The sequence below is a fragment of the Anarhichas minor genome, unplaced genomic scaffold (genome assembly GCF_050575085.1).
Source record: "Anarhichas minor isolate MPS153535 unplaced genomic scaffold, ASM5057508v1 ptg000027l, whole genome shotgun sequence".
Taxonomy (NCBI): Eukaryota; Metazoa; Chordata; class Actinopteri; order Perciformes; family Anarhichadidae; genus Anarhichas; species Anarhichas minor.
In genome coordinates, this window is record NW_027466473.1 from 16,256,473 (window position 1) to 16,276,410 (window position 19,938).

Below are 19,938 nucleotides of genomic sequence, written 5' to 3' on the forward strand. Positions count from 1 at the left end.
AAGTCTAAAATTGATCAATCTAAAATTGAGACTTTCAAAAGCAAAAATCCTTAAAGCAGATGGGATGTAAAAAAAAAACGAGTCATTAGAATTGAATCACTTTGTAGCAATTTGGTGGATATAGTCATATTGCACAGCGTGTGATGAGCAATTTGCCTTCACGTCCCACTGTGAGGGACATGCTGTATTGTGCGATGTCAGAGCAGTTTGGGGGGGGGGGACTTTGTGGATCCTCAAGGACATCTAAACTAATCAGTTATCCCGTGATTGTCTGGCAAACCAACTCTTCCAGTAACATGAAAACTCTAATATTTAAACTTTTAATGGATGTTATCATCCAGTGCGACACACAACAACTATGTTTACACAAAACTGCATTGTACACCTGATTACTAGGGTAAACTGGTGGCACATTTAAGCATCATAACCCAACTATACACACCGGTAACATCACAATCCAATTACAAGACACCTGTAAATATTATGTACCAGGTATACATATATACACAGATCACAGACCACCAAGGAGCTCCAACAGCCAAACAGGTGCCCATAGGGTGAAATGATGCAGTGAGATGGTGATAAGGTCACAGTAGCAAAAAAGTAAGAACACAACGTTACACCACGTCCTCTGAAAAGTGAGCTCTCGTTCAATACATAATACAGAGGACAGCTATCAAATGACGGATCTGCACGTGCGTGCACAAGAAATCAGACACACTCACCATGGCGCATACACAAAATAAACAAATGCAGTTATGCATTTCTCCGTTACCCTTAATTGGTTGTTTTTAGGGGGGCACTAAGGTGAATGGCACAAATACCTGAATGCATTTAATGACTAATAATGTGCAGGATCTAGGGAGCAAGCTAGGTGGGAGTGAGTGCCAGCATAATAAAAGACAAACTCCCCTTTGGAAAGGTCATAGCAAAAATAAATGTTATGATTAAATAACAGCAGTCCTATAGATCATTTCACACTAAGCCAAGCGTGTAGAATGTAACGGATGAAATGAGAGAACAACAAGTGCTGTAATGGAACAAAAGGCAAATGGACACCGACATACTAATGCTAATACACACATGCCAAAGCAGTGCAGCATGTCGGCAGAAATGATGTTCAGGCACAATGACTGTGTCACCTTGACGAATATAAAATGTTAATACATCCGGCACTTTTGCTGATGTTGGCCTAAAGACAAGAAACCCATTAAGCAAAAGTAAGAAAAACTGAAGTACAGCACAATCTGTCTCCTGTTCCAGGTTCAACATATTCATGGTATTTTCTTTGAGACTGGCACTTTAATCTAAACCAAGGATAATTCCTCATATGGCTTTGTTGTCGTCAGGCTCGGTTTATTATGTATCACCTACCTCAATATACAAAGGATTATGCATCATCTGTCTTTGTTAACCCATACGTATGTAATGCCTGGTTTTGTTAAACCGAGATTATGTATCATCTGGCTTGGTTAACAAAGGACTATGTATCACCGAGCTCTGTTAGGGATTATGGATCACATACATCACATTAACCCAAGATTTTGTATCAGCGGGATCCGTTAACCCATGATCACCAGGCACGGGTGATCCAGATTATGCATCACCTGACTTTGCCACCTTGAATTATGTATCACCCGGCTCTATTACCCGGATTATGTATCACCTGGCATTGTTAACCCAAGATTATGTTTAACCTGGTTGTTTTGGACCTGGAGGATTTATCAGTGGAATAAAACATCTAGAGCGTTAGCACACAACTAGAATATAGAAGGCAAAAACTGTCGAAAGGTCAAACATAATTATCCTGTGTGTCATGTTATTTATACATTATATATGGATTACTATATTGTTGTTTACAAACAATTACAATGACTTCATATTAGCAAAACAAAGAACAGAAACATGTATTAGCCAACTGTTTGTGCTGCTTGGGATAGAGAGGACTACTAGAGAAAACAGTCTAAAAATGTCCATACCTGTGACCGTCGGGGATCTGACTGATGAGTAGGGACGACTTCGTAGCCTAAACTACTCTAAATAAGGCTAGCTGTGCCGCAGATGTCACCATGGGGATTGCTTGCAGTTAACAGTGAGTCACCACCCCCATTGAGAGAGGGAAAAGCCGGAGTTCAGCTGTGCAGAGACGGCTAGCTAACCTATTCATTTTGTTTTGTAAAACAGGCCCCTAGATTTTGACTTTCAGATTTGAAAGTTAGAAGTTGATTAAAGAAATCTACAGGCCGTGAGAAAAGACGGAGATTCACTGACGGAGATTGCCACTGCCGTTTCAACTTTTTGTGACTTTACCGGGGCTATTATATCCGTTCTTATCCTGTGATTTAAATCTTGACATTGACTGATGTCACCTGCTCTGACTCTGGCAGACAGCCTGGAGAGAGAGCCCGCCAACTTACACCGGTATTTTGTCAAATCAGGACAAATAACAAGATGAGTTTTGGTTCTACTTTTTGGGGGCTATCAGGATAACTAAATTATCCTGTTCTTGAAAGTATATGAATTACTCAAGTAGTTCACTGTGGTTGTAAAAGATGGCTCAAGGTTGTCAAGAAAGCTTAATAAATACATGTAGCATTCAATTATATTTAACTGTGATTGCGGTTAATTCATCCACAAGGTCAGAGAGCAACTGTGAATGAAACATAAATCCTCTGCTTCCCCTGGTAACACAGCTGAGCAGCAGAACTGAAAGGTCCCAGAAAGGTGTTTGCTTTTCAGGACTATTTTGGCAGGAATATAAGTCACAATGATGAAATCCCCACCACCTTCAGCAACACACTCCCAAAAGTCTGAATGGCACAATTAAAGTGTCACCATAACACATCAAATTTCCAGATTTCCCAATAGTGCAGGCTCACAGAGATATCCATGACATTATTGGCTCGTCACATGCCTGTCAATCACAACATCCAAAGGACAAATGCAAATTAGACCCATGAGAAGTCTGTGAAATAGGCGCAATGTGAATAGATACTGACACAAAAGTCTGCACATATACAAATAAATCAAGTCAAAGCACCATATGCAGAATAGGGCTGCACAATATCATTTATTCTTTTTTAAATGGGGCCTTTTGTGTTCAGTTCAATGTTGAAATTATTCAATAAATGAACGCTGGACATTATTATTTTTATTTTTTTCAGTTCAACAAGCAATTATAGCAGAATAAGTATCGTTATCGCCACATTCAACTGCATATTTTCCTCATATTGCACAGCCCTAAAGCTCAAGTCTATTCATAAATTGCAAATATCCAGAAATATGCAAGTCTGTGACAATGAACTGAACCTTGTGGTTTCCCACTATAAGCAGGCATATAATGCATATGTTATGTTGAAGTTGTGTGACGTTGCACACGTGTCTTGATTAGAACTGTCCGGGGTCGACCCTGATGAAGACGAAGACTGCACTGACCTTTTCCACTGAGGTTTTGCAACATCGTTTCCAGGGTCTTGCAGCTAACTAGTTCGTCTCTACGTGATAGAGGTCATGCTCTGAATACAGTCACTAATGACCAATCCATAGCCCCTTGAGCAGCAATCAATCAGAACTAGGCAATCATATTTATAGTCATGGCCACTTGAAAGCAACTTAGGTGTGCGGAAAGGTCATTTGAGGCTTTTGGACGGTCGAAATCAACACATTAGTATACAGCCTAGGGTCTGACCTCTCCATCTGATAGAGATGCTGTTTCAATTAATTAGTGTTCAACTCAGTTGATGAATGGACATCTGACAGAGCAGACTCTCTATTAATCCCCATACCCTCTCTTAGCCGGGCGGCATTGTCTTTAAAGTTGTCATCATGCCAGTGTTTGGAAACAAGTTGCAAACTACTCTACACTATTGGCAACACTATCTTAATCATGGAGTTTGGTGTTTGTCCTTCTGGATCTCTTTATTTACCCCCTTTGTCATTAGTGCTCTACATGCTGTATTTGTACTATGGGTTGTCGCTTTCTATTAAAATGGAATAAAGAGAATATTCAGTCTATAATGATCTCACCGAGCTCAAAATTCAAAAGGAAGGAATGTGTGACAAAAAAAGCAACCTAAAGCCAGGTTGTTTGTTGACTTTTGAAATGCAACTGTATTACGGTAACATTACCACAAAGACAAGTAATAAGTCATAAGTTCGTAATTGAAATGAAAGGTCCTATTTAGTCCATGATGGTTTTACCTGATAAAACTTGGGGGCACACGCAAGGGGGGTTTGCCATTCTCAGTGAAAACCATTGGTTTTACATCGCTGCGTTGCTCCAGAAAAACAGCAAATTTGCTCTGTGAATGAGGTTCTTGTGTGTGTGTGAAATGATCCTCTGAGCTGGTAACTTACACAGCTTTTCCCAAGGAACATGTTGCTCATCTCAGAGCACAACACTCCTATTCCCACACCATGCAGCATTTAGTTTCTCTGCTCTACCACTCCCCAGAGCGTCTTTCATAATGTACAGATTACTTTGCGGTCGCTAGGTTGCTGGGTTGAAGCTGATGCTAAGTGACTGTGTTATTTTTAAAGTCAATGCCATTTTCTTTTAGCTTAGACCAAAATAAAAAAAAGCTGTGTGTATGTTTACATGAGACTATCGAAGCGGCTGCAGCTTTTTTTTTTAGTAGTATTCCCCTTTTGGGATGGCCAAGAAGTATATTATTAAGAAACTACAATGATTTGATTCAATGATTCTGTATCTGCAACTTTCTTTTTTTTGGAGGGGAACATCTGGAAAGCCTGAATGCCTGGAACCCAGTGCGATAACTTGTCCTTTCCCCATCCGACCTTAGCACTAGCCGATAAATTTAACTCGTCTGTCAAGATGGCCACAGATGGCTTCTGTGTGTGTGTGTGTGTGTGTGTGTGTTTGTGTGTGTGTGTGTGTGTTTTGCATCCTCTAATAGGTCAAGGAGGTAACCGACATTTCCTTGGCTCTAGCCGTCTTTCTAATTTGTTAAAAGCTGCGCATTTTCTAGAGTCTTAATTGCTAAACGACCTCAAAAAACACCAGTGAAAAAATTATTTAACTAAACAGGAGTAGAGAAAGTATAAGAGCACTTGTTTTCATGGAAACAAAAATAAATGTGTCAAGTAAACAATTTCTGGAAACCTTGCATGTATGCGTGGGCGAATGAGCATATGTCTTCATGTATGTATGCATCAGTGTGTTGAGCTCATGCTGCCATGACAGCAGCAAGTCCTCAGTTGGTGCCACTGTGGTCGTCATTCTCAAACTTTTACAATTTTTACGAATTTTTACAACATTATTATTTTTAATATTAATATCATTAATGTCCGTTTCGTTTTACTGGAAGTGTCTTAAGCATGCTGGACAGCTGTACACCTACACACATAGTGAGGACAAAAGATTCACACTAATTTACTTACTTGAAGTAACTTTGCCTCCTGCAGTCACCGTGTGCAAACTAGCAGTAAGGTTATTTTAATTTCCAAGCCTTATCTGATTTAGCTGTAACAGTCAGAACATTTTTGTTCTACCAGCTGAAGTGCATGAACATTATTAGTGGAGGAGAGATGGAAAGAGACAAAGTTAGCCAGACAAGAGACATATGTCCAGCCTTCCTTCAAACTCTCGCTGGCTCAGCATGCATGGTAATTCCAGTGGCAACCAAGCAGGCGGGCAAGTGCAAGCTGGCCTGCAGGAGGCACAGAAGGTCAAAGCATTATGAGAGAGTGGAAGAACACCAACAGCACAGACTACAGTAGAAGGTCAAAACAGAGAGATATGATTGAGGCAAGCGACACATGACAGATGGAGAGGCAAGTCTAGATTTTTTTTAAAAGACAGTGGATGGAAGATCAATGGAGAATATGTCAGTGGTCAAGACAGTGGAAGAAAGAGAGACATAAGTGGAAAAAAAAAAGAAACGTATCATCGGGTTTAATTCTAAATGGCGGTACATTTTGGAAGGCAGAGCTTAGGGGTCCAAGAGGGTTTTTCGTAGACCTCATTCTGTTTCATGTGTGTGTACAATTTCAAGTTAATCTGACATACGGGATGAGGGGGCTAAATTCTAGGGGGCACTAGCGAGCAATTTTCTCATATTCGAGCTCGGAACCCATAAAATATCAAATTTTTCACCAGTCCTGATAGGCATGACAACTTTGGTGAGTTTTTGGATATGATAAAGCCCCCAAAAAAGCGATTCGTTGGAGAGAAAAATAATAATTCCTACAGTTTCAATAGGGTCCTCGCGGCCCGACGTTGTCGGTGCTCGGGCCCTCAAAATGTCTTGTAGAAAGTGCAGATGTGGCTCAAGAGACAAATGTCACAAACAACTATCTTCATATACAGTGCGGCTGATGTCAGCTTGCTGTACCACAACCGAGGCAGTTTACAACGGCATTGTTCCAAAATTCAAAGGGAAGGATGCAAACAACTGTAGCGAGGGGAAAAGACAACCAGAGATTTCCAGAGCTGGAAAAATATACAAAAATAGAGTCAGAGAGAGGGAGGGGGAACAGACAGAAGCAAAGCATAATAATTGGATTCCACCGGCTCCCCAGATCAATTCCCCGCCCACATCCGATCAGTCATGGCAATTATGCATACCGCCATGAGAGATTGACTGTTAAGAAGAAAGAAAAACACCCCACCTCTGGATCACCCTTAACCTCTTAATCTCGGAGCCGTTTTTGAGGTCTCTGAGCGAAAAAGCATAGCCCTACAAAACTGACCATAGCTCTGTAACTACAAGGTCGATTTTAATAATTTTTGTTGATATAATCAGATCACAACACCTGTGACATAGTTTACATTGGTCATATTGTGAATATGTTGCTGGTTAATATAGAGAATAAGACATAACACAGCTGAAAGTGAAAATATTCAGCCTCGCCTGGGAAAAATGCACTTTCAGTGATAAAAGGTTATTGAAATAATGCAGCTAGCTCCCTGATTCTTTCCCAAGTCATAGCATAACTGATCAGTAGTTATTAAAAAAAGGTTAAAGTGGAATAAAGTGGAATAAAGTTAAGAATAAGAGGTTTTAGTCAGGCGAGGCATCATTTTCGAACCAGCTGTTGCAGCTCTTACATTGTACTTTTATACACTATATAACTATATATTTCACTTTCTTTATCACTCATATGATTCAATACATCCAAATACAGATAATAGGAATCATATTCATATTCATAACATCATCAGAGCCAGTTTTGGCTGTCATCTGTAGGATTTTCTCAGTTCATGTGTGTGTGTGTGGCTGGATCTCAGCCTATCCTCGGTCGATTTCCAAAAACAACCCCTCCTTAGACGCGTCACAGGCTTAGGAAGACTCATGCCAAATTTGGTGGTGATCGACAAAAGATTTCGTACAATAAAGTTGCCAGAAGTGAGGCGTGTACCCCGGCGGAAATTTCCGGTCGCAGGCAGTCTGACCACTCGCCCAAGCCCCCTTGACCGCTCTTATTCTGGAAACAAGTCGGAAGTCAACAGTATGCAGTTGGCAGCAATGACTACAGCTTTGGAACGGAAATTCCGCGACGTTATTATCCATATTTTGAGAAAACTTGGGCGCATAACCACGATTTTTGTCGGCGAAGTTCAGCATGAAGGTACGTTTGATCATCCACAACGGGGTTAGTGCTTCTACGGATCGTAAAACAGAAGTTAGTTACGTGTTCCGCCACGTGTGCTAATGCTAATAAATGCATTGTATGACTGGGTAGCCGTTAGCATGAGGGTACAAACATTGATTTACTGTACTCATAGCGCCGATTTCGGGCCAGGATTTGGTGCTTTTATGCCACGATATTTTTGTGCTTATATGAGTAGCCTATAGTTGTCTTTGGAGTTTATAATAAGTGACTTATATGATGTTGTTGTCCACACGTTGCTGGTTCATCGAAAATAAAAAGTGGCCGTGTCCACACTACTGGCTAATAATCAGGCTATTTGCTGCATGTGAGTTTGAGGGGTTCTGAGCCCGAGAGCCCCCAAATTTGGGGGCGTCGTGCTCTAATTGCAAAACTGCTTCCTTCATCTCCACAGGTATGCAGGTGCCCCACTGTTACATCTGCGTCTCAAAAATGAATAGGGGTGCGTTCTTCATCTCACACAGGGAGTGAAATGTCTGGCTCCATGAGGGGAGATGTGTGTTGAAAATGGGAGAACAAAAGAGGTCTGTGTGTGTGTGTGTGTGTGTGTGTGTGTGTGTGTGTGTGTGTGTGTGTGTATTGACTTGAGTGTTGTTCTCCACAGAGTGCTGTGTGACCGAAATATACTGTCATTTGAGAGGAGGGGAAACCTATCCTGGTCTGTGTGGCCAGGAAGTATCTTCTATCTCAGCACTGTTCTTTTCCAATACTGGATATGAGGGGAAGTAGTCATGAACTCTTGTTGTCCTGTCCATGATCAATTGGCGACAAACAACAACAAATATCACTTTTTTAAACCTGCATTAATCACATTTTTTGCTAATGTCTCTCCATGTTTTCTGAATGTGCAAGTAGCTAGAAGGTAACCGTATCAACATAAACATAAACAAGTGGCGTAGATAATGACGCCAACGTACGGAACAACTATAATGTGAAGTTGAGCAAAGAGGGGGGGGTTCCCTTCCCCTAGCTAGAGAGACAGGGAAAGATTGGCAACGTCTAAGAAAACGTGCCTTTCAGTCCAAAAGACTGGCAAGGTTCAGAGCAATAACACTGAGTGTGAAGGTGAGTGGGATAGAGAGGGGAAGAATTAATGAGGTGTCTTGTGCAAAGCTACTGTGAGCAATTTTACACAAGCAGCTCTGTGTGAGGCAGTGTGAGGTGACTGGAACCCCCCCCCCCCCCCCCCCCCCAAAACAAAAACCTAGTTAGTAGCATAATGCCAGTAAACTGCAGGACATTCATGTTTACCAAGTGAGTCAGTGGTTTCTTTATGCCAAAGAATACCACAAGGGAGAAAGTTAGCAAAGTGTCAAAAGAAAGTTCCCAATGCAGTCGAAATGATGGCACGCTATTAGGGTTCTCTCTTCGTTATGGGGCCCCATGAGCCTCATTGGGTCCAATTACAGAACTCTGTTGTAGGCTACTGAATACCATATAGATAAAGGGATAACAAATGAGAAAGAGAGAGAGTACAAAAAGACACCTTTACCCTGTTGATTGATCAAGACGTCCCAATCCTCTAAGTGTATCGGCTCTAATGACCCACAGGCAGTTTAGGAGAAGTTATTGCTGCAGAGTGATTATTACTGCTCAACCGCAGTCGGAGTCACCTCCGTGTAATGAGGAAGCCCATTACAACGATCCACTGGGATAGTAATACTTCACTTGCAGTAAAGTCCCAATTTGTACATATGAGAATAGTCCATTGAGGTTTAGAATAGCCAAGTCAGAGAAATAAAAGTGAGGTTTTATTTTATCTGCAAAACAGCGACTGTGTTTGTGTGCATATGTGTACCACGCTGATTATGCAATGCGTTACTGCCATAAGTACTTCAATCTTCAAATGTGTTTCGAATCCATTGTCGTGCTTCATAATGTCTAGATGCTTATTCAGTGAATAGCAATGGCTATATTGCAAAATGAAATGTGTGTGCTGGGATTGGCTACGGCCTTCCGCAACCCTGAATAGGATAAGCAGGTGGATGCATGATGGATGGATGGATATGCCAGTGTTTACAAAAATAGCAGAACGTGCATTTCAAGTTCTCCAGACTGCAGCCCATTTTGGATTGGAGATGGGATTACTGTGTTCCCACTGAGAGTGGGTGGTTTGCAGTGAGCTGAAAAGCTTTATTCCCCCTGTGGCGTTGCTTTATTTACTTTCTGGGAGAGCTGCAAAAGAAGGCAAAAATGTAGGATAAAATTAGAAATTGTTGTGTCACCAAATTTAACACGTGTTTTTTTTTTTTAAAACAACAAGAACAAGCTACACATTTAATGACTTGCAAGCATACATATTAATAATAATGAAACGATGTATTTATAGAGGGCTTTTCTACTCTACTGCTGCCTGTTTTATGTTTTCACTTAAGCTTCAGTGGAAACAACCAGCACAGAAATTTCCCTATTTCAGTTATTCTCCCCTAGGCCCAAAGATCACATCAGGATTCCATGCCTGGAAGAGCAGATAGGGAGTAGTAGTATATCCTGCTAAGTCTATTGTATGCGTCTTCAGTCAGGTTCAACCACAACAGACATCACAGGGAATACTGGAGAGGAGCGAGGTGATTATATACTGTATGTTGAGTTTTTTTTATACGAGGACAATTCAACTGTTCCTAAATTGGGTCAGACACTGTCTGCATTTAAAAACATAAATAATGTCCCGTTGGAAGCTTTACGAAACTTGTGCTGTGGTACAGTGGACAAGGAGAAACGTCTGCTCTGCTGCACACCCAGCGCCCAACAGACATGTAATGGGTGAAGTGTATACATGTAGAGAGAATTTCAACTTTCAAGTTTGGTTCAATCAATTAATTTTAAGAATTAGAAGTATTCAATTGTACTTGAGTGTATCTATGTTGTCAGGGGATACAAATCCTTTGACTCTAATGCCACCATTAGCATGACGGTAAATATAAGTAAGCACCACCAATTCTGAGCATACTACGAGTATGTACTTTGGAAATACTGAAAGAAATTGGGAAATGGACTGCATTTATGTAGAAAGTTTTGCTTAAAGCACTTTACCCATGCACACACAAACTCACACTCATACATCAATGTCAACAAGCTATTGTACAAGGTGCTTCCCTAACCTGCAATTTGGGGTTCAGAGTCTAGCCAGAGGACACTTTCACACATGGACAGGTGAAGTGAAGGCCATCCTGTATTATATTATACATAAGTCATACATAAAAAAAAATGCCACTACACCATTTTCTAACAATAGAAACATACAACAAAAATTCAGGAACTAGTAGGGCAATACCAATAATGATAATATTTTTAAAGACCCACTTGGCAGTCTAAAAGAAAAGAAGATTAAATGTGAAAATTAGATGGTTGAGGTTACATAACTGTCTGTGTTTTTACACAAAAGTATTGTGCAGTACTTGGTTTAAATGTACAAAGCCTTGAGATGATTATGGCGATTGCATGCTTTGTTGGCTGGGAAAACTGTCTGTTAGTCTTGCACTGTTTTTGTGAGCAGCTTGGGACTAATTCATAATGGACCTGACATATTTAAAGAGCAATAAGGGAGCTCACAATGCTGAATTCAGCATTGCTCCAGGGAGGCGCCGCAGTCTGCCAGTTATGCATTGTTATACATTGAGATATGAACGCATGCTTACACACAGCACTGGGCTGATGTGGCCAGCTGTTGGTCAAACAAATAAAGTATGTTGCACTTGGAACCTCATTTTGAATATATTTGCGACAACGTAACCTTGGCAAAGGATTTAGTTATGCACTCCATGTGCATTTTGTGTGTTATGACACATACTATACACTGGTGTGGTTGTGACCGATTCAGGCTGAAAGTCTGAATGTTGCCATTCCCAATTGACTGAGACAAAGGAGATGCACACTGTCCACACATGTAGACTGTCATGTACGTATGACAATTTGTTCCGTTTCAGTGCTTTGGTTCACTTGTCAGCTTTAATAACCACAACCCCGCTGCAGACATCAAACCTTAGTTCCCATCCAGCACCGCTGAATCTCATTTGGAAAAGGTGCGGCTGTCAGGAAAGTTTGTAATGGCAAGTAGGTGTTAGTAGGAGGATTTTGGATATGATAAACATACTGTACCATGTCAGGCACACTGGCACTGACGGAGCCTGATCAACTAGCGAAGAAGATAATGTGTGTCTCAGTATCAAAGCTCCACTCTGTTCTCCTGAGTTGAATGGACGGCGCTCTGTGACCTAACAGTGTGACATGTAGCCATGCATTGTAGGCGGCAGCTACTGGTGAAGCTGGGTTATCCAATTCCTAATCACAAACTGAAGAAAACAAAGTCAACAACAGGAAGAGTATATTATATATAACTGTGCCAAAAAAGACAGACACAACTGTATTTTTATTTCCCTATTGACAATGCTGCAGTTAGAGGCCAGTGCTGGTAAAGCAGAGCCACGCTGCGACACGAGCAGGTTGATGAGGACGAGTAGGGTCGGATTCTGATCTGCTTTATCTTAGACAATGCCAACCCAATGAAATATGCCCAGTCGGGTCCGACAGCAGACCTTAAAATAAGCTCAGAACATCTAATAATAATTTAACAATCTCATTTATACAGTTTGTCAGACCATGTTAGATGAAACATTAAAGTCTCATTTGTCATTAGATTTGTGTAGGTTTATTTTGGCATTTTATTTCTAGGTAACACATTTGAACCACTGTACTGGATTTCAACTATGATATTACTATATAGACCGAGTATAATCCTCAATATCTTCCATTAAAATGATGCTTGTCTATACAGCATGTGCACTTTTGAGTCTCTTTTCATTCTCATATTCTTCACGTCGCACCTCTGCCTGTTCTAATAACTAGTCTGCATACACTCCATGTGCCACTGGGTAAGCGATGGTATGGCCCAGAGAGCCTGAGAGTATGTAGATCTGCCTCATTCTCTCAATGATGATATTATCGCCTGCCCATCCAGGTTAGAGGATAACGGTTTCAATAAAAATACCCTGAAGTACTCGGTCTGTCACAGGAGTTCTTCTGTCGAGCATGATGTTCTGTGTGTGTCCGTGCACGTTTGTGTTGTGCGTGCCTTGCACTCATGTCACTACTACATGCTTTTAGTATTGTGATCTAGGAATTCAAGCCTGCCCTTTAGAAAGCTGTGTTTGTGTGCAACATTCAGGGCTTTTCTGAGAAGCATGAAATAATAAAATACCAGATTCCCTGTGTCTCCTGCTTCAGGGTGTTAACCTCCTACACTCTGCCAGACAGCACCAGAGGGTCCATCTTTTCAACTCATGTTGCACAGCCAAATGTTCAAACCTGCAGTGGATAACTTGAAATTCTGGTTGAGACCCCAAATATGCCGAGCCGCTTTACATAGAAAATTATGTAAAAGGATGCAGAGACACCTAGAATATTTCCACTTGATGTAATGGCATTGCATTCGCATGTTGGGTTGAAACGAGCAGATAGACAATGTTGTATTGGGATATAGTGCGGAACACGTTTGTTCTTAATTTAAAGCAACTAAGGGAGGAAATCAATAGTTTTATGACGTTAAAAGGTTTGTGTTTTTGAGAATTGGCACTGTGACTGCTGTGACAGCACAAAGACAAATACATTTTATCCTCAGCTGGACTGAAAAATGTTGTTTAAAGTAAACACAAAGATAACAGACAAAATTACTATGGCAACTTAAAATACCAAACTGAATTTAAATCGGAAAGGTTCAAGATGATGCTATCAAAAATGTCAGCTCTCAGCTCAGTTTTTAAAATGGAAGAAAACTTGTAAGCGCCAGTGTATGACATTTAAAATACCCTCAGCTTTGCTTTTTTGAGGGCACGCTTGGATCGGAACACTTTTTTCAAACAAGTATACGAATAGCTCCTTGGAAATGAGAAAAAAAAAAGGTAATCATGCATGTGGTCAAAGGATGATTTTATCTGTCAAAACCACTTGGTCGCATCATGCATCAGCTGAATTATATCCTAGCAACAAGCATCATTAGATCCTTCAGCAAATGAGTGGCTGTGAAAAGGTGTGCAAGGTGCCTTCGACCAACAGCACATCAGTACTACTTCACATCTATCACTGCAACAATGACAACACTGTGTTTGTCTGCTCTCAGCTTTTTCTATTCTGTTGCGTTTAGCCAATGTGTTTAGGTTATATTTCTGCAACTGTCGACCAAATACATTCAGAATTTCCTCTGAATGTTATAGGGATGGTTTATACAAATCTTTGAATTATGTTTTTCTGCGACAATTCAGCCAGCCACTATCAACCTAGCCTTTGCTTCTTTTCTCCTATTTGGCTGGTGGATGCACACGTTTGCACAAAAGCTAAACCATTTCATTACTGCTTCTCCAGCTCTGTGCTGATCTTGAGCCATTTCAACATGCAGTGCACACTGATCACTTGTAATTGAAAAGCGAATGAGGCCAAACTGGTCCCTTTTGTTAATTGCTTGTCTGTGAAATAAAAAAATGAAAACTGCAAGCAACTAAGACAAGCAATGCAACACTCTATATCTAAAGTACAAATGGAAGCAGAAACATGGACGGCATGTTAAAGTAAAGTGGGTATGACACAAAAAGTAAATTCCTTACAATATAGCACATGAAATGCAGTAAAACTCTCAGATGTACACTATAACATTGTCGAAGGTGGAATTTTCCATTAAACAGCATCCATGCATTTGCAGCTAACTGTGACCACTGAAACAGAAATGTGTCACAATGCCCTTGCTGCTGCTGATCCCATCTGACATTTACTTTCACGTTACACGTTGATGGCAGATCCGCACAGACAGCAGACACGGGCACACAGCACTGCGGCACATGGATTGTCAGCGAGCTCATGGCTTGACGAGCCTGTGGACCAATGTCACTGGCTCTTATTGCCCATGACAGCCAACAAACATGATTGTGAGAAAAGGTGTGCGAGCGCACAGTACACATCCAACACACTCAACACATCCGCTCATACACGCGGTATACACGAACATACGTCTCGAGTTGTTTTGTCATGGTCAAAATATTACTTGTATTTATATGCGTTTCTTCAACACTGCATATGTAAACAACGTTTTTCAGGTTTGGTACATACAGAACAAATTCAGTTCTGCATTGTTCCATTCACAATGATATCAACGCCTGCATTGTGAGACCTGCTGAGTCTGACTTTTGAATAGAGGAATGGTGGGCTGCCTGCCAGAAACTAAGTGAGCAAACTAAGAGAGACGCCAGCATGTGGTGCAGTAAACACAACAAGACACACATATACAGAATAAAGCAGGAGCATCACTAAAGAAATGATTTGACACACATATATATATTTATATGTGCATACTGGGCCTATTATTATGTTGTTCCATGCAATACATGGAAATGGAATGGTTGTAATTGTTCGTGATCTTTTCGGAGACTTCACTTTGTGGTGCACAAACAGGTGTTTCTTTTATTTTGTCCAACCCATATATATTAATGAAGGTATGCTAAATAACAGAAACACCTCTCTGTATAATGCAATACAGTTCAACATCTCCACAAACTACAGCCACCTAAATAGCCACTTTATGTTCGTATTTATAGGAAAGTCATACATCACAGACCTCCAGCTAAACAGCTTTGTATTTTCATGGAGCTTTCTCTAAACATGGTACTCAGATGATTAATGATAAACAAACACCCTCACAAGGCTTTGCAAGTTGCAGAATCCTCCAGCATAGGTGGAGGCATGAAGTAGAGCGTACTTTGTGGTTTTGAAAAATGAAAAACTAAATTGAACTTGACTGTTGGTTTAAACTGATAAAGGATAGAAAGTGATTTCACCTTAAAATCAATATAGTGTGATTGATTGCATAAAACCACACTAACTCTGATGTTTGCTTCAGCGACGGTCATCACAGTTTTATCTGCAAAAAGTAAATGTTTTTGTTTGTTTTTTTGTCCTGTGTTTTATTGTTGTTTTCTGTACAACTGAGATAATCAAAAGGTAGTGGAGCGCCCACAAGAAGTGCGCTCATGCTTAAAAATCCACTTGCAGTTGTGGAATAGGACACGGTCAGTCATCTACTGCATATTCATCGATATTCATCAAAATAAAATCACTTTGTATGTCTTCATCACTTCACCAAAAGCAAAGCTACATACAAGCTCAGCAGAGATTAGGATGTGATGATAATAAACAAAACCCACAAAAACTGCATGAATACATCTGATCCAAGGAATCCAACTGATATGAAACAGCAAGCTAAGACACACCAGTAGATAATCAATAACTTACACATGAAAATTACCAGATTTCAGGACTTGTAGCTGACAGGCTCTCCTTATAATATGTGACTTGCTGTGCATTCCAATACCCATACTTCCATACTACTTAGTATGCAACAAAAACATGCCCAAATACATAGAATGTCAAATGCAGTTTGCCAAAAAATATACCAGGATGATGCATTTTAAAGTATGCAAGCCAGCATGCCTTTCTAGTTCTTCTGACCCATAATCCTTTGCGCAGCTGATATATGAGCAAGAGGGTAAAAGTTGAAAGGTGCCACGTTACGAGGAAGTATTATGTCCCAATTGAATGCATACTGCATGCAGCAGTGCGTACTTTGAAAGGGCAATTACTAAAAGTAAAAAGTAAATGTATGCGAATTGGAACGCAGCTTTAATGTTGATATGCAGCAGACGACCATCAAAACCATTAACTAATAGTTAAATGTAGCACCGAGGGGAGGCATGTCATCATAAAGGGGGTAAGAAATGATATTCAATCATTTTATAAATTATTTTATGTCAAATTTGCCATTTAGATAATTGGTCAACACTGTCTAGTGTGTATAAAAGAGCACTTCAGTACACTCTAACAGGAGTGCTTGTTGGATGATCGGACGTTTCCCCCTCACATCTTTCCGACATGAAAGGTTTGTGGGCTGCATCCGACAATTTCTGTAGCTTTCCAAAGCCGACTTCATGCAGCGCTCAGCCAGGTTTGTGTTGAGGGGAGAAAGTAAGCAATGCCGATTTATTCATACAGCACTTTACATTGAAAGGCAACATATAGAAATATAGGCATAAACATACGAACAGAGGTAGCAGAAACAACATGAATATAAGAATATACACAAGCATACAACCAACCACACAGCAATAAAAACCCGAAATATCAACACAATCAAATAGAAACCCCTGTGTGCACACAAACACACACACACACACGGTAATTAACCATAACCATTTGGAGTTTGCTTTTGAATGTGACCATATGTAATGGACCTCAAGTCATCCGGCAGCTTGTTCCAGAGAGCAGGACATCTTTAACTGAAGGCCCCCTCACCAGACCTGGATCTAATTCTGTGTACAAAGAGAAGACCTCTGCCTGATGACCTGAGAGGCCAGATCGGGCTGTAAGCATGGTTTGAACTTCTCTCTCCTGATCTCTCTTTTCATTCTGACTGACATGATATATGATATTTGAACCTTTATTGTCCCTCTCTGTGGCATTCTATTGTGGACACTCGGAGCAGCTAAAACAACTTTAACCCTCTGGCTTGATCAGTAAAGAAGCGGGCAAAGGTGTTTTTGTGTATTTTCCGACATTAGCCAGACCAGCTGTACCAGATGGGCCTGTGTTTGCCTGTTTGTACAAAGGTAAATGTGTGTGTGGGCCGGCTTTTCTACATTGTCGGTGTGGTTAAGGTCAGGAGTCATGATGTCTAATCTATGAAGGGCTTATGAAACTTTCTGAAAATATCTCAGGGAAAATGTTTAAATATACTAGTGCATTAAAGTACCATAATGTGTTTTGGTTGTGCGAGATTAAACATTTTACAAGTCCATCGCTTCGTGCATATCTCTGTTTGAAAGCTCGTGTTTCATGGAGTTTGGACGTATGAAAGCAGTTGTAGGTTGATACAACCTTGACAGAGTCAGACTCACATTCGTTGTGCTTCGTTTAAATGTAAAATAACTTCAGTATGATGATATCTTTGGCGGCAAATAGCACTTCAGAGTTGCAGGGATTATAGAGTGACAGCGATATAGATTTATCTGACATTCATAGATCAATAAGGATAGCTGTAATTACTGTATGAGACAGATTTTTTTTTTTTTAAAGGGCTGAGAAACATTTTGTTGTTTATCTTCAGAGCCCATAACTAAGTGTTTTATCTTATCTTAAAAGCAATGAAAAAATAAATGCCATGCAAAGCCTTGAATAACAAAATGAAACATGGGTAAACTTAGCTTTGCCTTCTTATTTTTCTAGTAGCTTTTATTGATCAAAGATATGCCATTTTGTGGTTTAAAGGGTCAGAACTATGGTTTGTTTGACTCCCCAGAAATTGGGATGGGAAATATGGCATATTGACCTCGAGCTTTTGCAGTTTTTACCAAAGTACTGATGTAACAACAGACAGTCGGAGAAAAAAACATGTCACCCAGATCTCCTTCCAGAGGCCTCTGCCCTGGGTCAGCCTAGAGGGCGCTACACTGTGATGTCACAAACCTTCCACTTGCATGACAGCATTATGACATCACCTGTCGGAGAAGAAGATGTCCACAACTGCAATATGTTCTGTTCGCCTCTCTTAAATTAAAACTACTTCAAATCTCCCAACACTGTAACTCATTTGTATTCAAATTGTATGTATTCCCTCCCTCTATATTTGTAAAAAATAATGTGTATATTCATCTGTTGATGTATTGCACTCTTGTTGCAATGTACTGTCTGTGTGTCAGAATTATTTTTGGTTTAGAATTGCTTTATTTAGGAAAGGTATCTCAATATTACAAAATTGTAACCATAAAATGATATGAGAGATGATTTCTGTTTGTTGCTAACTAGCAAATGTCAGCGCAGTAACATGCTAAAATGGTGAACATGGTATACGTTATACCTGCTAAAACATCAGGATGCCATTATTGTCATGCTAGAGTCATTATGTAGCTCTGCATCCGTTCTCTAACAGAACCGCTTTACAAAGCTGGTGTATAAGAATCGTGGGAGAGAATATTCAGCTGAATTACGTCTGTTCAATAAAATACTTTTTTTGAGAACATTTGAGTTTGTCATGTTTATTTCTCACTGGGAAATGATTAAAGATCATTTCCACCACACCCTCCATTGATGATGCCTTCAGCATAAATCTAGTTGCTCACTTACTCAACTTTTCACCAATGTGACACATACCAACCAGCTGTTGTCTCTAAGTCGAGTGGAGAAAAACACATTGAATATATTTCCAAATACCCTTTGCCCCAGGCGTGATCTCAAATACTTGTGAGTGTGTGTTGACCTTCAGCTTAAAATACAAGTGTGTTATTTGCCTCCGATTCTCCCGACAGACCGCTCTCTAACCACCCAGCTCTTGAGCCACCTGTGTCCTGTGTAAACCACCGTAGTTAGAGGGGCACCAGATGTTCTGGAAGAGATGTTTTAAAAGAACACAAATTACAGACACTTCTTCACTGCACTGAACATTAATACACAGATACAGATGTTTGTTTTGGCTGGAGATATACAGCACTTATGGAATCATAACATACTCTTTTTCAAAATCCATCAGCTCAAAGTCACTTAACCCTCCTTTGGCAAATGGGAAATTGTGGTATCTATCTATAACAAACAAACAACAAACACAATCTGTTGTGGACATGCTGTGTGCCGTTTTGACCTTACAAACTTTGTTTGTTTGATCGTGAAAAACATTAACACAGTCAGTTGATACATCAGATTTTGGTATTGAATCTAGCATAAACTATATCCATCAATGTGGTTAATCACTACCCAGGTCAAAGTAGTAATAATAATAGCTAAAGGCATGGACGTTAGCTTTTAAACTGGGCAAAGAGTTATGTCTTGTCCTAAATGACAACTCTCCTCTGCATATAATATCACACCATATCTCCATTCAGTGCATGGACATTTTCAAAAATTGTGTGTAACGTTTGAGTGTATTTACCTCAAACTTACAATGTTTAAAAAAGGCTGACAGTACGTGTATACTGTTTTGAGGCTGCTGCAGTATATGTGACGTTTCTGCCTTTGTAAAGCCTCTTAGGCAGCATGTGCTCCCTGTTATAGTATATTGACTGCCTTTGAAGCTCACCTCGGGGCAAAAAGATCATCTGCTTGTTTAGCAGTGAGCAATGCAAACCTTCCTAGACTATTAACTGACACATATAGATATGGATAAGAGATGCATCCATCTCAATCTTTAGGGATCCATTTTGCATCTAGACATTCCATTTATGCTCCACGGGTCATTTCTGTGCCAGTTTCTACACAAAGCACATTGTGTTAATCACATTA